The following is a 20676-nucleotide window of genomic DNA, read 5'->3' as shown; positions in this document are numbered from 1 at the left end:
TTGTTTGTTTTTTTCATTTGGAAAAGTCTGCACTGTTTGCTAGGTTGTAAATTATTGATTTATTTGGTGATTTACTTTACAGCAAATTGAAACTATATGTAAGCTAAATGCAGCTTCACTTAAGCTAATTGTGATGATGGGAGCTATAAAGATTCAGAAATAGATAATTGTATTTGTTTGACACGTACGCTATAAGCCAAAAATATACCCCTCTTCCACAACACATACTCCCTCTATAGAGTAAATGTCACTTAAACCACATTTATTTAATTAACAGTTGCAACTTCTCTGCCTGTGAAAGCTTTAAGATGCTATGAAGCAATGACAAGGAAATATTACAGGTGTCCTGGCTTACCTGCAAGGAGAGATCACTTCCATGTTGAAGCTGGGGCCACGGAGGGTCTAAGCCAGGCAGTGGGATGAGGGATACCATGACCTCCCCGTGTTCTTTTCACTGAAAGTCAAAATACAATTAGTAACGTTTGGCATGTGAAACCTTGACTGACTGATCTTTCTTTTTCCATACGTGTTGGGGCCACTTATGTTCCTCACAAAAAAACAGTTTTGACAGTACAAGCAACTGGGTGGAATAACTGGAAGCCCAGCACCGAGCTGGTAATGGCACTGAGCATGGACTGCAGCACCCATGGCGTTCCCAGGGAGAAAGGAGTTTGACTTAAGGTATAGATTTACTAGAAATGAAAATACACCACCGCAGGTTTGTCTCTCAGGGTCAAACCTCAAATGATTGCACTTAGAGCCGCATGCAGATGATCTGAACCAAAGTCTAAGTTCTATCACAGATGCACAACAGATTTTGTCATGTTGGCTACTGATGTAGATATATTCTGGATAACTTTTAACCATATGGGATAGCTACAGCAGCACAAATCTGAGAGTACCTGGGTGGGATTCGCAATCCACAGCTTTCTGTATTTGGTCTGTACTTTTAGATCTGTAGGTATCCTGCCTGGTTAGCTTTAAAGTTAGCATCAGTAGCCTACATACCAATGCCTGTGCTGCAGAGCAGAAGATCCTCTGAGGCACACCTCTACATCAGGGCATGGGGAAGGACTGGGATTCCTGTTAGCAAAAGCCAGAGCCACAGGATACACAATGTTACGTTCCCACACTCCAGACCAGTCTGACGGGTGAGCCAGAGACTCCAAGATCCCAGAGCTTGCAATCATAAGCAACCATCACTTTCAAGGCTCACAGGAGAGAGTCCGAAAAACTGGGTGCCTGAAAGCCCTGACTGTAATCTGAAAAGAGATCCTTTCCATCCCGAGCCCTTGCCTAATGAAATCAGTATTCTGGTCAGCTCCGCCACTAGAAAAAGCAGCTGCAGTATGCAGGGGAACATATTTCGTTTTCCCAGCTCCATGTGCTAGTGTTTCGCAAATGAAATTTTCTCTGACTTTTGGGCTATATGAAATCTTAAAATTAAAAGGAAATGTAATTGTCAATGAATGGAAAGCACTATTTTTTGGCCAGCTCTATTTGTACATATAAAATATCCTAGACTTCTCAAAGTGCCTTTCATTCCATCTCAATTTTTTTTTTCATTTTTTTTATTGAGCTCTCCAAAGCTAGCTGCTTAGGGGTTTTCAGTGCCCAATTTCCCACTCTTTATTTCATTTGACACCGAGATCCCTTGAGCAGCACTGAAAAATTACTAAGCCTTAATATCTGTGCAAGACTTCCAAACAATAGCTACAACGAAGAAACTGGTCCTGGCACTAAAACCCAATGAATATGTAAGACAAATTGTATCTGGAGAGAGTAAACACATTAAAACAGGCTACCAGTAGCATCTTTCAAAAGATATACAATGTAAGCCACATACTCTTCAATAGCTCAAGGGGCTTATAGTCAATAAATTTAACAGGCTGCAACCAAAAAAGTCAAAGCTAAAGTACAGTATGTAAATGGAAGCTAGAGTGCACTCTTCTTTTCAACCTTAGGACAGAGTTAATAGAGGGGAAATGACAAAATACATAAAAAGGAATACATAGGATTTGACAGAGTATGTTTTTTCTTTTAACTTCAAGGCAAACTACCAGACTATTTTGGTTTACAGATAAATCAAACAAAGAATTTTTATCAGTTTGCATAAAAGTCTAATTTTCAGCATCGGCAAGATTAAGCTTCAGAGTCTTATTCTGCATGTGCGCGTGGGGGGTTACAAGGGAAGGAGTGTAAACAATGACCTTGTCAAAGCCAGATCAGCTTCAACAATTATATGGTAAAATAGTTGTGTTTTCCGCACTTATGGATTAAAATATCCATTGACAGTTTCTGTAAACTGGTAAAATTCATGGATATTTGCAGTGTTAGGTCAATGACAGTAGCAGTACCTGACAGCCCCGCTGCTGCCTCTTGATATTATTCATGGTATTCCAATGTTCAGTCCGGGGAGCCAGATCCTCAGCATTGCCAGATTTGTTCGCAGTGGCTCTATGTTTATGTGACAAAAGATGTTTCCTTTAGGAATTCCCGTTATTTTACAGTTATACAGTCACACTAAATGCAAACGTATTGGACCCATCTTGTCCTTTTGATTTTTCAGGACCTATCCCTGACTTCTTCCAGTTGACAAAGATCATAATCATGTTGATTTTTCACTAACTTACCCCTCATATTGACACCCGCATTTCTTTAAGCTGTCAGTAAAATTGAAGTAGCTGAACTGTTCCCACTGAGATTCTCTTTCCTCAATTTTTTCTCTTATTTAGCTATTTCTAATAACTCGTGAGAAAGGCAGGAACGATACATATGAGGCAAGCAAGACCCTGGTGCTGGATATGACAGGCATAGTGTCTGCTCTGACTAAATGGTGAATCCTTGGGTTGAAAAACCCTGCTCTTGAGAAATGCAAAGCAGAAAGTTGTACAAAGGCTCTTGCTGCCCTAGTCAGTATCTTAATATAGAATGTAACAGGCAGAAACCTCCCCCCTGAGCCAGTGTCTCAGTGTTTCTGAACACACTCTAGCTAGCTTACTTCTCCCGAGGAAGAAGAAAATAAATTCACCAGGAATTGTCAGCTACTTGTGTCTGCGCCTATAAAATGGTACAATAACAAAAATGTCTGTTTACCCTGGTGATATCATTTTAAAGTTTGCAGATACATTGGTAGCTGTATATTGTGCGAGACAGTGAAGGAAGAGGCTCGCTTCGTTAACTTGCTACTTACACAGAGTAATCTCTATTGTAAAGCAAATGGATGAAACATTAAAGATTATTTGGTTCATGAGAGAAATAGTCCCATATGAGGTACAGCACAGCACAAACTCAGGTGGTTTGTCTGGGGCAGTCCTGGCTTATACTGGCTGGGTAAGATTTCAAAGTCTCAGGTTCTGACTTCCTAAATAGTTTCTACTACATATGCAATATGTTATGATTTTTCTTGAACAATATTAAGCTGGGGGGGGGGGGGGGGGGGGGGGCGTTGCAAGTATAGTGCTATAGCACTGGGTTTAGACAGGTCCATGAAAGGTAATCACCACAATTGATCATTAAGTCTCCAAAGAGGCTGTTAATCATAATTCTGGGTATTTGTACTCTCAGTATGCCTTTTCTTACACTGTGTCTGTACAGCAGTGTGTGTCTGCAGCACAACAGGGATGTAGCCAAACCATGTGTAAACCAGCCACGTTGGGCAATGGCAGCAGTCTGTCTTCAGAAGCACAGAGCACACAGTTCAAGCTGCAAAATTCTTTCAGAAAGCTAAAAAAACAAGGGGGTTAGCCTATGATGAACTCAGTGTTGCTCTAGCTGATTTAAAACCTAGGCTGTGTTTGCACTGAACTTTCATAATGGTGGAGGCACAAAAACCCTGAGCCTCAGCTTTGTCTGTGCATGCCAGTAATGGACAAAATATAGACTGTCTACCCTTGATCAAGGGAGAGGTGCTTGGACATGCACAGGCTATGACAGCTGAGCCCTCAGTACAGAAATGCATCAGTAACTAGCCACCCAGGGAACGTACCAGTCTAATCAGAAAGTCCAATGAAAATAAAAATCTTTCAACAGACATAAAAATAATGTCTTTCATGCAATTAAGCTCAGAAAACTTTATCTCATGTAGGTTGTAAAAAATACACATCCACTACATAAATGTACAATCACTTTTTCTTGTAATTACCTTTTTTCCTATTAGTTGTTCTTGTTTCTTTAACGTAGTCATCCCATGCAGAGTTTCATGAAGGCGATTGGGAAAACAGAGAACTCACTGTTTTCTAAAGAAAAAAGAAAACAAAAGGTTTCTTGGTCTTGTGTTCACCATATCATATAGCCAGGTGACCTAACCACCCTCTAACTGCACTTAGCAGGAAAAAGGCAAAAGGCAAATATATTCTCTATATCCATCAACTTGTAGATAAATAGGAGGATGTTGTGCTTTCAGACTGCATAAAAAAAAAGTGAAAGATTATATGGTTTTGCTTTTCTTTACTGTTGTTTAAAAGTCTTTGAGGAAACACTTGTTTTCCTTTCAGTACACTTTTCCCCAAGTTTTATTTTCCAATGGTTTTGGGCCTGTGAAAGCTACTTTTAAAATTCTGGTGACAAGTTTATATTCTAGAAGGAATTTGAACATGTTATCGCACGTTTCAAAATATATCAACATGCATATTACGTAACATTAAAAAAAATCTGGCTCATTACATTCATAAGGCTAGAAACTTTAAAAACTCTACATTCTTTTATATAAACTCATTTACTTGTAAATTCTATCTATTTCAGTAAAGAAACACCATTTAAAATATGGTCATAATAGTTTCTTTATGCAATACTAATCACAATTTCTAACTGGTTAGCCAAATAGTATTTGAAATACATGTGAGCTGTCATTGCTTTGTCTGATCTTTGCCTTTCACTGACATGGAAAAAAAAAAAAGTCAATTATCGAACCAAATTATGAAAAAACATAGCATTCAATTGGACAGAAACCTACTTCTCAGGCAAATGGCATCATATGGCGTAAGGAAGGTCAAATGGGATCTTCAAAACCAGGTGAGAAGAATTATCTCAATCTACAAATACCCAGTGAAGGATGAGATTTTCCAAGGCCCAAATGAAATTGGCGGGAAGCTCCCACTGACCATTGCCAGCCAGCTGAGCAGTAGGGAAAGTTTAACCAGTCCATCTAATTTTTACATTCATGTGTTCATTGTTCATAATTATGCATCTATAAATAATTTATTGTACAGCAAAGGTTTATCCAATTTAGTATTGGATAGCAAAGGGATGCAAACATTTGATGTAAGATGTTCTAGCCAATGAATTATTTGTGAACCAATTTTATCATTAAATTAGTGGCCACTTTCAATTCTTGAGTTTATACTTGTGTCACTGGCTACCTAGTATTAAATAGCAAGGTTTCTGTTTCCTACTTCGTTTTGATTTTTCTGTATAAATAGATGTTAAGTTAATGGTATAAGTACAAATGAGGTTGTCTTGCCTTTTCTTACCGAGTCAGAGCTTTTATTTCAGTATATGCAAACATAAATCTGGAGTATACACTTAATTCCGGTGGCCAGAATGGCAGTGACCAGCCAGCTCTGTGGCTGCAGGAACACAAACTGCCAAAGCAGAGACATTCCCAGTTTGGCAGAGAATATTGAGCCGTCTCTTGAGCTATGCGTGCATCTGGCAAAATTTGAGAAAAGTACCGGAATAAAACTCCCGCCTCCCAGGCCCACCACAGACACAACAGTCTCACAACACTCTGGGCAGACCTTCTGCCCTGAGCAAGTGGCAATCACTTGAAGCAAAATACCATGTGGCCGTTCACTCACTGAGGGCCTAAGACAAGCATTTTGATTTCCTTGAGCCCAAAGGTCTTCAGCACAATTACATGGTAATAGCTTTACAAATGAACACTATCTCACAAGTGACTAGATATAGACCTGTTTTCAGAGAACACCTCACACTGCTGTAAGTCTGTGTCATCATCTCTTCCATCAAACCCACATACACTGAAGGGGCTATAAAACCCATCTGAGTCTAGGAGACTCCTCTTATCAACTTACAAGAAATGAAGCTCTGCAGGTCAAATCTTGATTCTAAATTGCATCCAAGTACCTTTTAAATTATACAATTATGAGCGCACTGAGTATAGCCATTATCATTAGATGCCACCCCTGAAAAATGCTCGAGAAACATTGCCAATTGTTCCTGGGAAGGAAGTTACTGTTACAGAGATATTACAATTACCGAGTATGTTATACCATTTAAGTATGTATTTAGCTTAATTGTGGTAAAACTTGATAGTATTCTGTTGATTTCATAATTACTAGAAAAACTGCAAAATAAAATACATGTTTTGGGGGACTGGGAATTTGATGTGGTTTATAATCAACAACATTGTTCACAATGATGGATCTGAGTATACAGAAATTATTTCACATCGCAGCACTGGTGCTAACACTTGCTTTTCCACTCGCTTTTCATTACCATTGCAAAGTAGTTTTCATAGACAGTGCTTATTTTAGTCATGGCAGAAACTAATGAATTTTTCAGACTTGTGTCTGGGTTTTATTATACTCCTATACAATCTTTTATTATACTCCTACAAAATCTGGTTTTTATGTATTGTACTATCAAAGAGTGGGCCGAGGATGCCCTCACTTCCCTTTGAATCTTTTTTACAACTTTATAATTCAGAAATTTAAACTTCTCTTTACCCATTATGAACTGCTAACCTCTGAGTCTCGCCTTGCTTCTCCCTCTGGGTCACTGTGAAAATTATCTGCACTATGGTGGCACCCAGAGCCTCTCTGCTTTGGCCCTGTTGTAATAAATAATGCAAAAACAAGGCTGTAAATAGTCCCACTCTCAAAAGCCTGCAGTCTGGTATGTTTACAGGACAGATTTTAGCAAAGTAAAGAGATGGTTGAGCTAATTCATTTCAAGCTACATCCATACCTCTACTCTGTACCGGGGCGTAAGCACAATCTAAGTCGGCAAGGCAAGGGAGGTGGGAGTGGGTGCTAAGTAAGTGATGGGAAAAGGGAAGCTCATCGTTCCTCCCTTCACACCGCTGGCATGAACGTGGTACTCACAGCAAAAGATCCAGCAGAGAAGACAGGACATTTCGTGTGAGTGACCGTCAGTCTGAACATCATTTTGCCCTTTCTGCAGATTTGCCCTTTGAAGAGACATGAATGCCACCAGCATGGTTCACAGCCCTGTTAGATGTTGAAGCTGCTGGAGAACTTCGCCATAAGGTGGAACATGGCTGCCCTGGTGCCCAGGGAGGTGGCAGAACTGAATGTATTGGTTACCTTTGTGCTGTTTTCTAAAGGACCATAAAGAGGAAAAAAAATGTGAAAGGGAAAGAGAAAGACCATTTGCTTGGCTAACATAACAAGGCACAAGGAGCCAAAGGACTCCAAACCCTACTCCCTATTTCCTTCTGCTGCTTTCACTGAGTCAGTTCATTTTGCACCATGGATCGATTTCCATATTGGAGAAAAAGACTGTTAAAGGTCTCTCTTACCTCTGTCCTTCTGTCATACCCTGTGGGATCTGTGAGCAGTAAGATATTGCAGACATACGATGTGTGATTGCTGTTGTGTACAGGTATCCCCCGTTGCCGATTAGGTGGAGTCAACTGTCTCCCTAGAACGTATATCGTGTGCTGAGCAGGCAGAGCCCAACACAGAAGTTGTCTGATAGAAAGCTGTGGAGAATGCAGCATTAAGGGAAATACCGTGCGTACGCTCGAGAGTTGCTTTTTCTTCCTTGTACAGATGGGGTTTGATTGAGTACCACTTAATGCAAAACAGCGGAAAGGAAGGAAAGATATTGTAGTGGCAGAAAGGTAGACACTGTGGTGAAGAAGGGCTTTAGAAAGCTGAATGCAATTGAAACGGTAGAAAATTGAGATCTTTACATGAATAGAACAATGTTTTTTTCCCCTCCTGTCATCTGTTGTTACAGATAAGCACTCCTTACCTATTCCATGTTCCTTTCACACTTCTTCTGTCCTGGCCAGTTTCTTTGGGAACGTTAAAGTAATAACAGTGGAAAGGCAATAATGCTGGCATTTAATGTTGCAAAGAGCAGGTGCAGTTAAAGCATTTATTTAACTTGAGGGTGGGTAACCCTCCTGACTGAGAGCCATATGCTGACAGCTGTAAGACACGGACTGTGTATCTCAGAATGCCAAAGGAAAAGCCAGACTGTGTATCTCAGAATGGCAAAGGAAAAGAATAATTCCCTGGTAAGAGGTGGTCAATGCTCTACCTGGACCAAGATCTCCAGAGCTGGTTTAGCTAGCCAGCTGTATCCCTGGTTCACTCCTTGCAGACATTGCCCTCTTGGTGCAATCCAAGTAAGGCTCACCAGTTACTTCGGTTTGAAAAATGCCAAATATCTAGTAAACGTGCACAAACCAGCTTGTCAACTTATATAAGCTTTCTGGGGAGAAAAGCAAGAAATGGGCAGTTAGGTGGAAAAGGATATAAAGGAACATAGAACAATCCTGTAAGAAGCCAAACTTTTGCTTCCAGTGCTTATGGCAGCGATCTGCTACATGTGAATACCAGTGCTGCACTAATTCATGTAGGAATGGTGCATGCCTTACTGTAGGCTCAGACGGCACTGCACACCACAGTTAATCTCAGGTTGTGTAAAATAGTTGGCAACTACATACTTTAAGACCATACTTCTAGCAGCTTAACAGAAAGTTATAACATGATTTTTAATAGAGAACCTATAATTTATTTTTCTTTAACTACTCAAGTTCACTTCTGATACTGTAAAACTAAATGCATTTTTTAAGATTTTACTTTCATCAATCATTTGATTTTTCCGACACGTGGCATATCTTATTCAATGGTATTGGCTGCTCTGTTTTTAAATAATATTCTGTTTTCCAGAATACCAGTATGATTGTATTTAGACATCTTTAAAAAATGTAGTGACAGCAATTTCAATCAAAAATGGGAGAAAAAAAAAATTACTTTCTTAACAATGAATAGCAGCAACTTAAAAAAAGTTAGAAATGAGGAAGGCAGTATTGGAATACTTTGGTTTCATTCATACTGAAGTTTGTGGTGTTGCAGAAGAATTATATGGGCCTTGTATATAAGTTAATACTGCAGTAGATCACCATTGCCATCTCCTGGTAAATAAACCATATAACTGTATTCTGGAGCTTTTTCTAAACAGTCATATATTGTACAACTGTAGAGAGATTACACCATAAATAGGCAATAAAGGATTTAGGGTATTTATTGTGAGACTATCATTGCATTTTTATTCTTTGCTCACATAAGACCTTTATAAAGAACTGTGTTACAGTTGATAAATAGTGGCAATTGTTCCAATGCTCTCTTTATGCTGAAAAGAAATACTGCTAGTTATGACTCCGTAAATTAAGGTGAGACGATGGGTATTGTTGTGATTGAAACAAATACCAGGGCTGCTTAAGAAAAATTCACCATAACCAAACCAAATGTACATGCAGAGGGAAGGCGTTAGTATTGTGAGGGGACTGTACTACGCTAGTCAGCCAAGACAATGTCAAACAGCATTAAGCCACACTATGAAACAACGCTAGGGATAACAGCGGTGACAGCAGTAAACTGTCATTTCAATTTCTGGTATTTTTAATCCTTTTATTATGTTGCTATTTTCATTGTCCTTCCCACTGTCATTTCCCATTCTACTCTCTCTCGTCGATGCATTGTGCAGCAATCTGAAACCTCCTGATAAACAATCTATGTCCTCTCCTGCTTGGAGGGGCAAGAAGTGGGCTGACCCTGCAGGCAGCATGAACAACCCCCTCCCCAGCAGAGCTACCCATGTGTCACACCAAAGCCTGCAAATACTCACCTTGCCCTGCAATGTCCCAGTCACGTGGGGAAGGAGAATGAGATGTGGCTACAACTCATTACCCTTCGGACCAGAGTGCAGCATTCAATGTGATGCTGAACCTTGATAAATCATCCTTTCAATCAAATCAGTAAACAGAGAGAAATGCTGTCTAACTGGCAATAAATTTCAGACAAGTTCAGCAAGGAGTGACAGATTAGTCATGTGCCTTGCTTTGATTGTGTATCGCTTTTGCAATGCTTCTCTCTGCAACAGAGGAAGTGCATTCCTTTACTTGCAGCTGCGTATCCATGCCAGCGTTGCCAATTAATATTGGAAACAGGGAACAACTCTTTTAACAGTTTTTTGCTTTTTCCCATGGAAGCAGAAGGCATGTTTGTAATATTCTGGAAGAAATGAGGGCTAGAAGGTTTTCTGGTTACACTAAACTTTCTGAAGCCATAGCTGCATCATGAAGAGCATCTACTTAAGAGCAGCCTTCGTGGTGGTGACAATTCAGTTTGTTTCTTTCAGTCTAGCAGCCACATAGCCAAGACTGCAGTGAATGGGGTCAATCACAAACACTGAAAAAGAGGATGATAAATGTGGGCAAATGCAATGGCATTTTACAGCTGCCATAGTGTCAGAAAGAGTAAAGATTAACTGAAGCTCAGAAAGAGCTGCAAAAAGTTGCTGGCTATAGATACCTGGAAGGAAAGAAGAGCTTGGGAACAAAAGTGAGAACAACGTCTTGAGGGACTAACGAGAACACTTTTTTTTCTCATCAACCTGGTTCCTACACCAGGGAACACAGACTTGATCTTGGACTCACAAAGGCATTTAGAAAGCAGAGTCTACAGCAGGTTACACTTAATGATCATAATAGCTATTAAGGCCAAAAGGGACTGGAAAACACAAGCTTAATTATTACACTCTCCCAGGGGATCTGGAATCAACACACAATGCTAATTGTATCTCCAGTCATTGTTATTAGATTATGCCTAGAAACTTTTCCCTGAAGCAACACTGTAATTATGTATTTATTAATTTATTGTTATTTGCTTTAACTGTTCTCCACTCTTTTAAAATATGCACTCTTCGTATTTCAAAGAAGTTCAAATCAAAGTCATCTCAATGACGAGAAGGGTAAAAACATCTGAGCTATAGCAACAGAGGGGTAGAACTAGTGGCTTCCTTTGGAAATTACAAGGAAAAATAGAAATGCCTGCATTAGGAAAAAGGAGGAGACAAATGCAAATTATAAGCTGAGATACATTACCCTTTCTACAGAGGATGGCAGTCAGAAATTAAATCAAGGACCTGCTCACTCTAAGGGGCTGAGAAGAGTATATGCCTCTCAAGGAAACCTGGCCTTAAAACAAGCTAGAACAGAAATGGAGAAGGAATGCAATTCCCGCTGCCCTGTCTGTGATAAAGGACCAGATTTCCACGAGACACATGACAGAACGTGCTTCTCTTACCTCCCATTCCCTTGCAGGACTGAAAGATCAAAGCTGGAGTGCAGCATAAGTCTGATCCTAGATGAGTGGTTTGGCAGCCAAGGTTGCTCTAAAACATGACAGAACTGGAACATCCCTCTGTCTTTGACCTGCAGCAAGTACAGCAATACAACATGTATCAAGGGGCAGATTATAACTGGAAGGAATGACTAAAGCATTTCAGGCAGCAAAATGTAAGATCAATCAAAGAAACCGTAGTCACAAGCACTGGTTTGTGTAGCTACAGTGAATAGACATGTGGTCTTTGAGGCACAGAGCTAGATGCCATTCTATTTGCAATGTCCATAGACCCGTTCACTCCTCAATCAGCTCCTGTCCAAGAAAAAACATTTTACAATATCAATCCAGCCAGCAATATACATTCTGGGCAGTGCTACCTTGGGCCGGCAAACTTCAGACAGAAAATGAAGGTTCAATGACATTGAGGATCAAACGCATGCAGGACAACTGTACCAAGTGCTGCTGCTGGTGCAGGTTCATGCCCTTGCTGATCCCTACTTAGCTGACAGCACCTGCATTATAACGCTTACCTGTCACTTGCACCATGTTAGAACCAGCACAAGGGGATCAGCTTAAGGCACGTTCAAGGTGCTATCATTTTCACTTCTTCCAGTGCTAAATTTCCTGTCAAGGAGGAAATAAACTTTGACTCTTACATTTACATTGGCTACTTCCTTACAGGACACAGTTTGACTTGGGATGCTGGAGTCATTAACCGCAGATTGACTGTCACCAGTTCCTACAAATCATCCAACTATAAAACTGAAAACACAAGGAGTCTCAGAGACATTAAATTTGCAGTGGACTGAGAAGACATGCAGATAGCCTGAAATCTTTAGGGAATATACATACATATACAAACACATATATATGAGAGAGAGAGAGCACCTCAGTCTACACTAGTAACCACCTTCTATTTCCAAGGCTATCCATGCATCAAGAAAGGAGAGAAACTCTCTGATCTTTCTTTTAATGGTTTTAAGCTCTAAAAATCAGGAGGTGGAAAATAACCGTAAGCAAGTTCTTTGCACACTATAAGTGAGGGCTGCAAGACTGACCTCCCCCTTTCTCTCGAGACTGTGTGTTCAGTAATTGTTCTAGATATATTCCTTAAAGAAAAGGAGTAGGCAGTAAGGGGGGACAGCAATAAAACAACATTTCACAGATTTAATGTAAGACAGATCATTGCTGACCGTCCATCTGATCTTGCTATGCCACATTTTTGAAGGTTGGGAGTTTACTGTTAGGCACTGCCTATTATCCTTTGCATACATGGGTGAGAATACAAAGATTCAACCCTTTGTGTTCTAAAAGAAGGACATTTTAATACAGTCTTTAGGACAGATAAGTCAGAGGTACATTTGAGAAGTGCAGAAAAATGTGTCTTCATAGAATTGACTGTACTATCCAACAAGACCTTTATAGCAGGATTATACTCTATGGCTTACAAGTGTATTGATCTGTGTGTACTCCTCAGTGGTGTTACATTCATTTTAACATTGATCTCTGTTTCATTACACCACTGCATCATGCACTCTCAGTGTCATCCCAGTGCCCCTCTAAAATCTGCGTGTCTTCTGTGCTGTCAAGATGTACAGATGCATTGTGCAGCTTCCAATTCAAAACATCAATTTGAAAGCCTACTTATACACACATGCACTGCCCCCCTCCCCTTTTAAAATAATACTAAAGACCTACCATGCCTTAACCCTCCAAAGCAAGGTTAATATAGGGTGAAGAAGACACTGGCAAGTGCTTTTTCTTCAAAGATTTCTTTTACTCTGTGCGTTGTTTGTGTTACCTTTCAAAGAAGCTTGAAAATACCATTTCTTTTCCTCATGGCTTCTTTCTATTCCATTTGGAAAACATTGATTTTGCTTCCCCCTGTGATTCTTATGCAGCACAAGTAAACATGGCTCTGTTTAATATATGTCCAAGTCTGCGCAATGCCATCAAATTCACTATAGCTCTGGGAAAGAAACCAGTCCCTTTGTTGGCTTCTAGCACTGCTACAGCACAATGCAGAATATCACGGTTCTTGCATGTCCAAAGAGGTTACTGGTTTTGTTAATTTGCTTATGCATGCTTTATTCTTTAAAGCACGTGACTGGGCACCGGGGCCTCATAAATTCTAATGTCAGCTTTAATAACATGCTGTTGTTCAACTGCAATACAGTTACAGAGCTACAAGGATACATGGATCAAAAGCTAATCACACATAATGTTGTGCAAATATATGAGCAAAAAACCTTTTTACTTAATGGATTAACAAAACAGTACAAGTGATCTTGAGCTTATCACCCAAACATCTGCTCCACGCTCTGCTTACTGTCCTACCAGTGTAAGTTAGAGATGAGTCTGTTGTCTTTCAGGCTGGTAAATATGAGGACAAAAACCTTAGAAAACCTACTACAGCTCCCTGCAGGGATCATCTCTTTCCCAGCTGAGTCTGTCTTCAATATCATCTGTTGTCCTGCTAGTTCCCACCGTATTCCATAATTCTGGGCAAAAGATATCTGATCTTGCAGCCCTGTAATTATGCCAGCCTGGGGATCTAGCACAGGGCATTTTGTAATTTGTACATTGGCTATTCCACAACAATCACCCTCGACTCCACTGTGTGATGTATCCCTGTGTCCTATCCTTCACATCTTTGAAACAGGTCTAATATTTACCCATCTGAGTAGAGAAAAATGCTTTGTTTTCCCCTTGTATATATGTTGAAACAGATGTGAACAAACCAGTAAAAACACCTATTATTTTAATCTTGATGATTCCCAAGTTTTTCCTCTATAAATTCCCCTTTTCTGCCTTCACACAGCTCTTGCTCTTTCTTGTCAGTATTTCACTGTCAACCTCTGTTCTTACAGCCTTTTTCCAGCTTTAAAACAGTAATGCTATATTTTATTACTACCAATTCAAGCCTCGGCACTTCAGCTACTACACCATGGACCCTGATCCAGTGTTTAAAGATGGGAATCCTTCCAAGGACATCCTTAGGCACTGGCACTGGATCAGAAACTATATGCAAGGACAGATTTCTCATATCCGTAGGTTAACTTCTGAAAGAAAAAGGCTCTATCCAGCAGTAGTGTTACTTACCAAGCTAATATTTTATGCATTGAGCTTCAGAGTGGCGCAAGATGATTTTAAGTATCACAGCAGACAGAATCGTTCCATATAATGAGCTGGTTCTTTAGACTGTTACCTCACTGATCACCGAAGCAACTAATCAAGACAAAAACAAACAAACAAAAAAATACTGCTTATGCACTGCTGCACCACAATGCATTACTCCTCACATCTCAAATTCCTTTTCTTACAAAGATTATATCTGAAAAACCTAGAGTGCTCCTGCTTGCTTGCACTGCCCTGTTTTAATTGCATACCACAGGAGCTGACAAGCTACCAGTCAGGAGACAGCACTTTCACAGAAATTGCCTATAAAAGATTCAGTAGCTGTGTAAATATAAACATGTATTTTATAGGAAGAGGTCCATCTTTTAAAAGAAGTATGGACATGTAACACTGTTATTAAGTTATAGTATCAACCACAAAGAATCGTTTTAGCTTCACCAGTTACAATCATGGGCATGGGCTGACCAGAGGAAATACAGGCCTGTGCAAAAGAAAACATGCTGGCTGGTTACAAACCTACTGCTTTTTAATACTTTTTTCAAAGGACACATACGATATATTCTTACTTATTTTGAAAATACTTCTAAGACCATGCCACATCGGGATTGTGGCTTGCTCTAGCTCAGGTGCTTAGCTTTCAGGTACTGAAGCTGTGAATGTCAACCTTACACCAATCAACTTGCTCATCTCTCCTGGATAGGAGAGCATCCTTTTCTCTATGTTGTGTCATAAAGATGGTGTAATTGGGGAGGAGGAGGAGAAAGGGGATGTCATTTCACAAATGATTCAGTTACAGTCATTCTTCCCTTCCCACTTATTTCACTGAGTATCTGACAATCAAGAAAGATGCAATTATCTAAAGTGAAGAAACAGCAATATTAACAGAAATAGCATTTTACCACAGAGATTGAACATGGAATTTCAAAGGCTCATTCATCAATGTGTTGCTTACATGCTACAGGTAATCTCTGAAAATCAGTAGAGCTATATTACTAGGAAAGACAGTTATTAATGAGGTCCTGCCTCTGAAGGACATATTTCAGGTGAAAAACAAAAGTAGAATGCACAAGTGGCAAGGGCCAATGAGACAAGCTGTTAAATGTAACCATCATGAGCTAATCCATTGGTGGGGCATAGGGCTACACGAGATGCAAAAAAATGTTCTTGGATTTTATGCTTTTTTATTTTGTGAGTACAACAAAGAAATGGCTAGTCTACATGGTTGCCATAGTAATGTAAACTGTTATTTAAAATACATTTCTAATGCTGGGAGAAATTACATAGCCCAGGCTCTAAGCAGCAGCATATTATGCAAACAGGTCCTTGCATTCCCTCTCCACTTTGAAAGTTTTAGGAAGTTTTGTTGAAAAAATGTAACTACCTCTCTTTCCTCAGCCTACAGCTTGTCTTTATGTCTCAACTTTTCAATACTCCTTTCAGTTTACAGTCTTCCTTCATTTTACATGCACTACCACTTATCATCCAGCCTAATCCACAGATATTTTATTTCCTCTGACTTTACTATTGTCTTTCTGTTTCATTATGGTAAACTTTGCCTTTATTTTCGCAGCCCCCAGCACTGTGACACCAAAATGACTTTCAAAAATTAATTCATTAGCAGCTATCATGATAATAACTTTCAGTCAAGAATGACTAATTGTAGAGGATTGCTTTGATGGACATAGTGATCCACTGCACATTCAGAATCAATGGCTAGTGCAATGAAATCTCAACCCTGTGTTTGGATACGTGATGCTCTATTATAACAGATATTCAAATAAAGTTAATTTACTAATTTCCTAATCTTCCACTCCAGCATTCAGTCAGATAAGCTCCTGACAGAAGGACGGCACACGCAGATGAAAGGAGGGGAGAAATGGGAAGTGTAAAGGGACAGAAGCAGAATAAAGTGTGAAGTGAAGCTGTCAGCATTTCCAACGTGCTCTTCCAAAGGCATCGTTCCTAGCAGCTGCTCTGCCCTCCACCCTGTCCCAGGCTGTTAAGCTCCAGCCAGATGCCTCTATTGTAAGTCCAAAAATTGGAGTTTGTTGGAAGCATTTCAAGTAGCAGGTTTTTATACTATGTCCATTAGGTTTGAAAAGGTTCTTCAGTAGCTAGAAGCTGAGACATTCTCGAATGACTCCAACAGGCAAACAGCACTGAAGAGGGATGTAGAATAATCTCAAGGCTGCTGGTACCAGGAGCAATGGGAAAGCTATTTCCTTTTCCCAAGAAAACACAAGTCTGGTCTTCCCTTACTTGATTGGGCATATGGGTGTAAACAATTAGTCAAGTCAAATTATCGGAATTTCCTAGCTATAAGATCAACTACAGAAAGCAAGCACTTAATCCCATGAAAACTATATCCCATTCCCTTGCTTATTGCCTCTCCTCTCCCTCCTGGTATGGTGTAGCACAGCCCAAAATTTGGCTGTGTGCTGAGGCAGCCCACCCGGCAGCCTGCACACCGTACACCCACGCGTGGTGCACCCAGAGCACCAGGTGCCGGGAGCATCTCTTACTTCCAGGGCTGCAGGGAGCAGAGCTGGTTTGGAGAAGGGATTAAAACCAAAGCAAGAACAACATTACAGCAGTGCCCGCTGCTCCTGCTATTTTTAATGTGGTGCTGGCATTTTCATTATAAGCTCATATTTTCAGGTTTTATAACTCAATCATAAAAAATTGCTGAGGGCTAAATATTGGCAAGCAGCTCCACTCGCCAAAAAAATGAAGGCTTTCCAGAGTCCAGAGAGAGCAAGGGAGCCTCAGACTCTGCTTATTCCAGTGGGAAAGTGATTCCAACATGAGCGGGGCTATACCAACATGTAGCCTTTGCCAGAAGCTTGGCATGCTATGCCAGAAGGCCCCGTAGCCACACGCTAAAGCCACAGGCGCAGTACCTAGCTCCTTGGTCCAGAAGCACTTCACTGGAATCCATGAGACAAAATCAAAATGCAGACTCCTCCCCAGATTTCAGATACAATACTTGCTTTTTGCCTTAGACCTATTTTGAACCCCAAAAATCATTTCATAACCCACTGATGTTACCCAGCACAGATCTCCTGCTGTTTGATGCTGCTGTATGATTGGACACGAACATTCAGCTGGGACATTCTGGGGCTGTTTAACAGCCCTGGTAGGAACTGGAGCCCAAAGCAGCAACCAGGCAAACCAGCCTGGCTCTGCCTCCAAGCTTTCCTATATCAGCTCCCTGCAATGCAGCCTACCTGCAGACAGCACAGATCTGGGATCTAGGGTGCTGCATGGGAACTGAAGGGTGGAAAATGAGAAGCATTATTAAAGGGTTATATGCTCTCACATGAATATATGGAGGTTCATGAAAAAGTCGAAGACAAACATAATGGCCTCCACTTCTTTACACAGGACAGTACATGTAAAAATCAGTTTGAAAATGTAACCATATATTTTTTATATATATGTATATATATATATATGGTAAACAGCTATATATGTTGCCACTGTGACCTCTGTGACCTTGTCATTGTACTGCAATAAAAACTGAAAAACAGAAGTATAATGTCTCATAGGAATTACAGAAAGACAGAACTAAAGAGTACCACCATCTCACACCCATTCCCTCTCTTCTCTTACAGCCCAGTGATCTCATCCATGTGAATGACTCTCAGAAAGCTAACGGGTTTACGACAGAACTATGCTATTTTAGATGCACTATTTTATATGCTGCTTTTTAATGTAAAATTATAATTTATTGGAAAAAAAAACAACAAAGCAAGCATTTACTAAGAAGAATACTATTTTGTAAAAAAATGCAGACTATAATTTCATTGCAGACTCTGCCTCTTTAAAGATCTAAGTGGCGTATACATGTCTTTGTTGTGTGATGCAGTGGTTACCATGGAAATTTATATATTTTTTTTTAAGTTTAGTGAAGACGATGCAGTCAAAAACATAAATAGCCTGAGCCCCTGGCAGGGTAAATTGTACAATGGCATTCTAGAACAAAATTTACATGTTTGTTTGGTTGTGGTTTTTTTTTTCTGTAAGCAGATATTAGACACTAATAATTCTCTGTGAACAAAAATACTTCACTTTTTTTAAGATGGCAATTATAATTTTTAACTACACTTGCTCCTGGATGATATTAAATTATATAGCCCTTCATGTGCTCATAATCTATGGTTTCTCAAAGACAGTGATCCAGGCTGGTGGGTGTGGGAGAGTTTCCTGCAGTACTGCCTCGTTGAAGGGGTTTTTTAAGTTTTGCAGGAACACCACCAGAGAGATTTATACCATGAGGTTTCTTAACAGCTTAGTTAACAAAATCAGAAATGTATCCTGCAGTAACTAACTGAGTTGTAGATGTGTAGAGATCATATATATATATATATATATATATATATATATATACACACACACGATAGCCTGGAAGCCAGGAAATTAATTTGTATCTTGATTAGAAAAATAAAGGCAATATTTTTAAAGTTGAAATTTTGGTTTGCCAGAATTGTTTGGTAACATAAGAGTGTTGTGCAGGGCCTGACCAAAGCTCCAGGTAATGTAACATCCTCAGAGAGGTTGGGGAGTCTCCTTCTCTGGAGACATTCAAAACCCGCCTGGACACAACTCTGTGCAACCTGCTGTAGGTGAACTGGCTTTAGCAGGGGGTTGGGCGGGATGATCTCCAGAGGTCCCTTCCAACCCCGACCATTCAGTCATCCTGTGATCCTGTCTCCAACAACGGGCAAAACAAGGTATAAGGAAAGAGTCTAAGAACAGGGCAAGCTTTGACAACATACCTCACCTATGTGCTCCCCCATCCTCCAGTCATGGTTCACAGATGTCCTGGGCCAGGCACAGTTTCAGCAGCTTCAGCAGATTTATTTCCATGAGCTTGTCCCTGAAGTCCAGTAACCTCTCAGTTTTCACAGCACCCTAGGGGAAGAGATCACAGTTCAGCTACCAGGCTGAGCTGTATCAACAGCAGTCACGACAATATTGTAATAAATGTAACGTTGCTTTGATGAAAGGCTTAAATGTCTAATTTTACTAATGATTCTGTGCGCAGAAGTAATGTGTGATATATGGTTAAAGACAGTTTTAAAATGCTTGAGTAAGATGAACAGAAGAAGTTGGTAAAAAGGGCATTTTTAGTTCAGCAGTCTTTAGAGTTACTCCTCCAGGGTAATAGCTATTGGATCTTGCCAGCTAAGTTCTTAAAGAAATTAGCAAGACAGCTATCAACAAAGCTAACAACCGGAAGCTACTCTTTCTCTCGCACTCCTGTGTTGTCATGGACAGAAATCACTACTTGGAGTTTTGCAGTGAAAGAACATTGTCTTGCATCTTGGTTTGCCTTCTACTGGGCAAACATATGGTTTCTCCACAATGATTTTAAACTCCTTAAGATGAATCTGGCAAAGCAACAAACATTTAACTAGCCAACAAAAAGTGATAAAAGTCTCATTCCTGGAGGAATTTCTAATAATTGTATCACACCGAGTCTTCCACATATCTTATCACCCTGTACAAATTAGTGTAGGTCTGTTGATAAAAGCAAACTATGCCAGTTAGTACCACTCAAAAAATCTGACCCCTTCCAAATTCACAGTAGGGTATGTTTATTAATTAATTTGAAAGTAAGAGATTTTAAAATATTAAATAGCTGATTTTCTATGCAAGCCATGTGAAATACTGGAATAGAGCAAATTTTTTTTGTCTTTGTAAAGCCTTTCTCCCTGGCGGGTATGCAAGAGAGCTTTTTGAGGAAGTAGACCAGCAAAGAAAACCATACTGTCCTGTATTTTATGAGCAGAATAACACATTCCTCCCAACCATCCTTATTAATTTATAAACGGCTATGATCCTAGGTTGTTCTGGTCATTCAAATTTATGATCAGAATAAAATTATTCGCAACTGAGAGAAAAAAATACCTCTTCTCTAAAACTTCATAAAGAGTGATAAGCACTTACTGGACCATAATTATGCCTATTTTTCCTATGCCGTTTCAGGGTTTAAATTTTTTTTTAATATCATAATTTTAATTAAGCTTTAATCTTCACAGCACTAAACTAAATTAAATGGATCTTTATAGTGTTGCTTTGGTAACTAGAAGAAGGGGTAAAATTGCTTTATCTGTTTGTTCACCATGTTGCAACTGTAAACGTCTTGGTTATAGTCTTTAATTTGCTCATTTTCACAAAAAAAAAAAAAAAA

The 20676-nt window shown here is 39.8% G+C and overlaps 1 long non-coding RNA gene across 1 annotated transcript in view; it reads left to right on the top strand.

The window, feature by feature from the left end:
• The window catches only part of LOC121096891, a 35445-nt gene extending 18958 nt beyond the window's left edge, over positions 1–16487 (top strand). Inside the window, exon 4 of the long non-coding RNA XR_005830713.1 lies at positions 16297–16487. This is a non-coding gene — a long non-coding RNA (uncharacterized LOC121096891). The remainder of the gene's footprint in view (positions 1–16296) is intronic.
• Positions 16488–20676: the final 4189 nt, after the last annotated feature.

The sequence above is a fragment of the Falco naumanni genome, chromosome 13 (genome assembly GCF_017639655.2).
Source record: "Falco naumanni isolate bFalNau1 chromosome 13, bFalNau1.pat, whole genome shotgun sequence".
In the NCBI taxonomy this organism is placed as follows: Eukaryota; Metazoa; Chordata; class Aves; order Falconiformes; family Falconidae; genus Falco; species Falco naumanni.
The sequence above is the reverse complement of the archived record's forward strand: the minus strand, read 5'-3'. Positions and strand labels throughout refer to the sequence as shown.